General features: G+C 41.5%; 9 non-coding genes across 9 annotated transcripts in view; all 9 read right to left on the bottom strand.

Moving 5' to 3' along the window:
- Positions 1-66: 66 nt before the first annotated feature.
- On the bottom strand, positions 67-173 carry LOC141082130 (U6 spliceosomal RNA). Its single transcript, XR_012230389.1, has one exon. It is a non-coding gene; the product is annotated as a U6 spliceosomal RNA (small nuclear RNA).
- Positions 174-523: 350 nt separating this feature from the next.
- Positions 524-630, bottom strand: LOC141081990 (U6 spliceosomal RNA). The gene has a single exon (XR_012230255.1). It is a non-coding gene; the product is annotated as a U6 spliceosomal RNA (small nuclear RNA).
- Positions 631-2,203: 1,573 nt separating this feature from the next.
- On the bottom strand, positions 2,204-2,311 carry LOC141081675 (U6 spliceosomal RNA). Its single transcript, XR_012229953.1, has one exon. It is a non-coding gene; the product is annotated as a U6 spliceosomal RNA (small nuclear RNA).
- A 358-nt stretch (positions 2,312-2,669) lies between these two features.
- LOC141081522 (U6 spliceosomal RNA) lies at positions 2,670-2,776 on the bottom strand. Its single transcript, XR_012229807.1, has one exon. It is a non-coding gene; the product is annotated as a U6 spliceosomal RNA (small nuclear RNA).
- Positions 2,777-3,127: 351 nt separating this feature from the next.
- LOC141081357 (U6 spliceosomal RNA) lies at positions 3,128-3,234 on the bottom strand. Its single transcript, XR_012229650.1, has one exon. It is a non-coding gene; the product is annotated as a U6 spliceosomal RNA (small nuclear RNA).
- A 353-nt stretch (positions 3,235-3,587) lies between these two features.
- Positions 3,588-3,694, bottom strand: LOC141080900 (U6 spliceosomal RNA). Its single transcript, XR_012229202.1, has one exon. It is a non-coding gene; the product is annotated as a U6 spliceosomal RNA (small nuclear RNA).
- Positions 3,695-4,047: 353 nt separating this feature from the next.
- On the bottom strand, positions 4,048-4,154 carry LOC141082016 (U6 spliceosomal RNA). Its single transcript, XR_012230279.1, has one exon. It is a non-coding gene; the product is annotated as a U6 spliceosomal RNA (small nuclear RNA).
- A 341-nt stretch (positions 4,155-4,495) lies between these two features.
- On the bottom strand, positions 4,496-4,602 carry LOC141081068 (U6 spliceosomal RNA). Its single transcript, XR_012229366.1, has one exon. It is a non-coding gene; the product is annotated as a U6 spliceosomal RNA (small nuclear RNA).
- Positions 4,603-4,944: 342 nt separating this feature from the next.
- LOC141080940 (U6 spliceosomal RNA) overlaps positions 4,945-5,000 on the bottom strand; it is a 107-nt gene continuing 51 nt past the window's right edge. Inside the window, exon 1 of the small nuclear RNA XR_012229240.1 lies at positions 4,945-5,000. This exon is cut by the window's right edge and continues 51 nt beyond it. This is a non-coding gene — a small nuclear RNA (U6 spliceosomal RNA).

The raw sequence follows: 5,000 nt of genomic DNA on the forward strand, positions 1-5,000 counted from the left end.
TTCTTGGAAGTCTTTCTATCTGCATGGGCGCATCGCTCAATTTCATCTGTTTGAAAACATGACAAATAAAATATGGAACGCTTCACGAATTTGCGTGTCATCCTTGCGCAGGGGCCATGCTAATCTTCTCTGTATCGTTCCAATTTTAGTATATGTGCTGCCGAGGCAAGCACAGTCAACTGGAGATTCTCGTTGATATATATAAGGCGCCGCTTGTCCACCTCTCTAACATAGGGAGAGTGAATGTGGAAATTATACTTTTTCTTCTTCTCCATTAATATCTTCACAAGATACAGGAGCATGCAGCATAGTACTCGTAGTTAGCATGCAAACTGGAAATAAGTTTAAAAAAAAAAAGACTGTTATCGGTTTGATTGCAAGGAGGCCAAAATGGGATTAGTTATGCAAATCTGAATGGGAGGAGCCAAAATCTTGAAATTCCGGTGGTCTTGGAAGAGCATGATAAGTCTTTCTATCTGCATGGGCGCATCGCTCAATTTCATCTGTTTGAAAACATGACAAATAAAATATGGAACGCTTCACGAATTTGCGTGTCATCCTTGCGCAGGGGCCATGCTAATCTTCTCTGTATCGTTCCAATTTTAGTATATGTGCTGACGAAGCAAGCACTGTTATCTGGAGATTCTCGTTGATATACACTCACTGGCCACTTTATTAGGTACACCATGCTAGTAACGGGTTGGACCCCCTTTTGCCTTCAGAACTGCCTCAATTCTTCGTGGCAGAGATTCAACAAGGTGCTGGAAGCATTCCTCAGAAATTTTGGACCATATTGACATGATGGCATCACACAGTTGGCGCAGATTTGTCGGCTGCACATCCCTGATGCGAATCTCCCGTTCCACCACATCCCAAAGATGCTCTATTGGATTGAGATCTGGTGACTGAGGAGGCCATTTGAGTACAGTGAACTCATTGTCATGTTCAAGAAACCAATCTGAGATGATTCGAGCTTTATGACATGGCGCATTATCCTGCTGAAAGTAGCCATCAGATGTTGGGTACATTGTGGTCATAAAGGGATGGACATGGTCAGCAACAATACTCAGGTAGGCTGTGGCGTTGCAACGATGCTCAATTGGTACCAAGGGGCCCAAAGAGTGCCAAGAAAAAATTCCCCACACCATGACACCACCACCACCAGCCTGAACCGTTGATACAAGGCAGGATGGATCCATGCTTTCATGTTGTTTACGCCAAATTCTGACCCTACCATCCGAATGTCGCAGCAGAAATCGAGACTCATCAGACCAGGCAACGTTTTTCCAATCTTCTACTGTCCAATTTCGATGAGCTTGTGCAAATTGTAGCCTCAGTTTCCTGTTCTTAGCTGAGAGGAGTGGTACCCGGTGTGGTCTTCTGCTGCTGTAGCCCATCTGCCTCAAAGTTCGACGCACTGTGCGTTCAGAGATGCTCTTCTGCCTACCTTGGTTGTAACGGGTGGCAATTTGAGTCACTGTTGCCTTTCTATCAGCTCGAACCAGTCTGCCCATTCTCCTCTGACATCAACAAGGCATTTCCGGCCACAGAACTGCCGCTCACTGGATTTTTTTTCTTTTTCGGACCATTCTCTGTAAACCCTAGAGATGGTTGTGCGTGAAAATCCCAGTAGATCAGCAGTATCTGAAATACTCAGACCAGCCCTTCTGGCACCAACAATCATGCCACGTTCAAAGGCACTCAAATCACCTTTCTTCCCCATACTGATGCTCGGTTTGAACTGCAGGAGATTGTCTTGACCATGTCTACATGCCTAAATGCACTGAGTTGCCGCCATGTGATTGGCTGATTAGAAATTAAGTCTTAACACACAGTTGGACAGGTGTACCTAATAAAGTGGCCAGTGAGTGTATATAAGGCGCCGCTTGTCCACCTCTCTAATATAGGGAGAGTGAATGTGGAAATTATACTTTTTCTTCTTCTCCATTAATATCTTCACAAGATACAGCAACATGCAGCATAGTACTCGTAGTTAGCATGCAAACTGGAAATAAGTTTAAAAAAAAAAAGAAAAAAGAGTGTTATCGGTTTGATTGCGAGGAGGCCAAAATGGAATTAGTTATGCAAATCTGAATGGGAGGAGCCAAAATCTTGAAATTCCAGTGGTCTTGGAAGAGCATGATAAGTCTTTCTATCTGCATGGGCGCATCGCTCAATTTCATCTGTTTGAAAACATGACAAATAAAATATGGAACGCTTCACGAATTTGCGTGTCATCCTTGCGCAGGGGCCATGCTAATTCTTCTCTGTATCGTTCCAACTTTAGTATATGTGCTGCCGAAGCAAGCACAGTCATATGGAGATTCTCGTTGATATATATAAGGCGCCGCTTGTCCACCTCTCTAACATAGGGAGAGTGAATGTGGAAATTATACTTTTTCTTCTTCTCCATTAATATCTTCACAAGATACAGCAGCACGCAGCATAGAACTCGTAGTTAGCATGCACACTGGAAATAAGTTTAAAAAAAAAAAAAAAAAAAGAGTGTTATCGGTTTGATTGCGAGGAAGCCAAAATGGAATTTTTTATGCAAATCTGAATGGGAGGAGCCAAAATCTTGAAATTCCGGTGGTCTTGGAAGAGCATGATAAGTCTTTCTATCTGCATGGGCGCATCGCTCAATTTCATCTGTTTGAAAACATGACAAATAAAATATGGAACGCTTCACGAATTTGCGTGTCATCCTTGCGCAGGAGGCATGCTAATCTTCTCTGTATCGTTCCAATTTTAGTATATGTGCTGCCGAGGCAAGCACAGTCATCTGGAGATTCTCGTTGATATATATAAGGCGCCGCTTGTCCACCTCTCTAACATAGGGAGAGTGAATGTGGAAATTATACTTTTTCTTCTTCTCCATTAATATCTTCACAAGATACAGCAGCATGCAGCATAGTACTCGTAGTTAGCATGCAAACTGGAAATAAGTTTAAAAAAAAAAAAGACTGTTATCGGTTTGATTGCAAGGAGGCCAAAATGGGATTAGTTATGCAAATCTGAATGGGAGGAGCCAAAATCTTGAAATTCCGGTGGTCTTGGAAGAGCATGATAAGTCTTTCTATCTGCATGGGCGCATCGCTCAATTTCATCTGTTTGAAAACATGACAAATAAAATATGGAACGCTTCACGAATTTGCGTGTCATCCTTGCGCAGGGGCCATGCTAATCTTCTCTGTATCGTTCCAATTTTAGTATATGTGCTGCCGAAGCAAGCACTGTCATCTGTAGATTCTCGTTGATATATATAAGGCGCCGCTTGTCCACCTCTCTAATATAGGGAGCGTGAATGTGGAAATTATACTTTTTCTTCTTCTCCATTAATATCTTCACAAGATACAGCAACATGCAGCATAGTACTCGTAGTTAGCATGCAAACTGGAAATAAGTTTAAAAAAAAAAAAAAGAGCGTTATCGGTTTGATTGCAAGGAGGCCAAAATGGAATTAGTTATGCAAATCTGAGTGGGAGGAGCCAAAATCTTGAAATTTCAGTGGTCTTGGAAGAGCATGATAAGTCTTTCTATCTGCATGGGCGCATCGCTCAATTTCATCTGTTTGAAAACATGACAAATAAAATATGGAAAGCTTCACGAATTTGCGCGTCATCCTTGCGCAGGGGCCATGCTAATCTTCTCTGTATCGTTCCAATTTTAGTATATGTGCTGCCGAAGCAAGCACTGTTATCTGGAGATTCTCGTTGATATATATAAGGCGCCGCTTGTCCACCTCTCTAACATAGGGAGAGTGAATGTGGAAATTATACTTTTTCTTCTTCTCCATTAATATCTTCACAAGATACAGCAACATGCAGCATAGTACTCGTAGTTAGCATGCAAACTGGAAATAAGTTTAAAAAAAAAAAAAAGAGCGTTATCGGTTTGATTGCGAGGAGGCCAAAATGGAATTAGTTATGCAAATCTGAGTGGGAGGAGCCAAAATCTTGAAATTTCAGTGGTCTTGGAAGAGCATGATAAGTCTTTCTATCTGAATGGGCGCATCGCTCAATTTCATCTGTTTGAAAACATGACAAATAAAATATGGAAAGCTTCACGAATTTGCGTGTCATCCTTGCGCAGGGGCCATGCTAATCTTCTCTGTATCGTTCCAATTTTAGTATATGTGCTGCCGAAGCAAGCACTGTTATCTGGAGATTCTCGTTGATATATATAAGGCGCCGCTTGTCCACCTCTCTAACATAGGGAGAGTGAATGTGGAAATTATACTTTTTCTTCTTCTCCATTAATATCTTCACAAGATGCAGCAACATGCAGCATAGTACTCGTAGTTAGCATGCAAACTGGAAATAAGTTTAAAAAAAAAAAAAGAGTGTTATCGGTTTGATTGCGAGGAGGCCAATATGGAATTAGTTATGCAAATCTGAATGGGAGGAGCCAAAATCTTGAAATTCCGGTGGTCTTGGAAGTCTTTCTATCTGCATGGGCGCATCGCTCAATTTCATCTGTTTGAAAACACGACAAATAAAATATGGAACGCTTCACGAATTTGCGTGTCATCTTTGCGCAGGGGCCATGCTAATCTTCTCTGTATCGTTCCAATTTTAGTATATGTGCTGCCGAAGCAAGCACAGTCATCTGGAGATTCTCGTTGATATATATAAGGCGCCTCTTGTCCACCTCTCTAACATAGGGAGAGTGAATGTGGAAATTATACTTTTTCTTCTTCTCCATTAATATCTTCACAAGATACAGCAACATGCAGCATAGTACTCGTAGTTAGCATGCAAACTGGAAATAAGTTTAAAAAAAAAAAAAAGAGTGTTATCGGTTTGATTGCGAGGAGGAAAAAATGGAATTAGTTATGCAAATCTGAATGGGAGGAGCCAAAATCTTGAAATTTCGGTGGTCTTGGAAATCTTTCTATCTGCATGGGCACATCGCTCAATTTCATCTGTTTGAAAACATGACAAATAAAATATGGAACGCTTCACGAAGTTGCATGTCATCCTTGCGCAGGGGCCATGCTA

Source organism: Dendrobates tinctorius, unplaced genomic scaffold (genome assembly GCF_039654945.1).
Source record: "Dendrobates tinctorius isolate UK_male_01 unplaced genomic scaffold, ASM3965494v1 ptg000016l, whole genome shotgun sequence".
Lineage (NCBI taxonomy): Eukaryota > Metazoa > Chordata > Amphibia > Anura > Dendrobatidae > Dendrobates > Dendrobates tinctorius.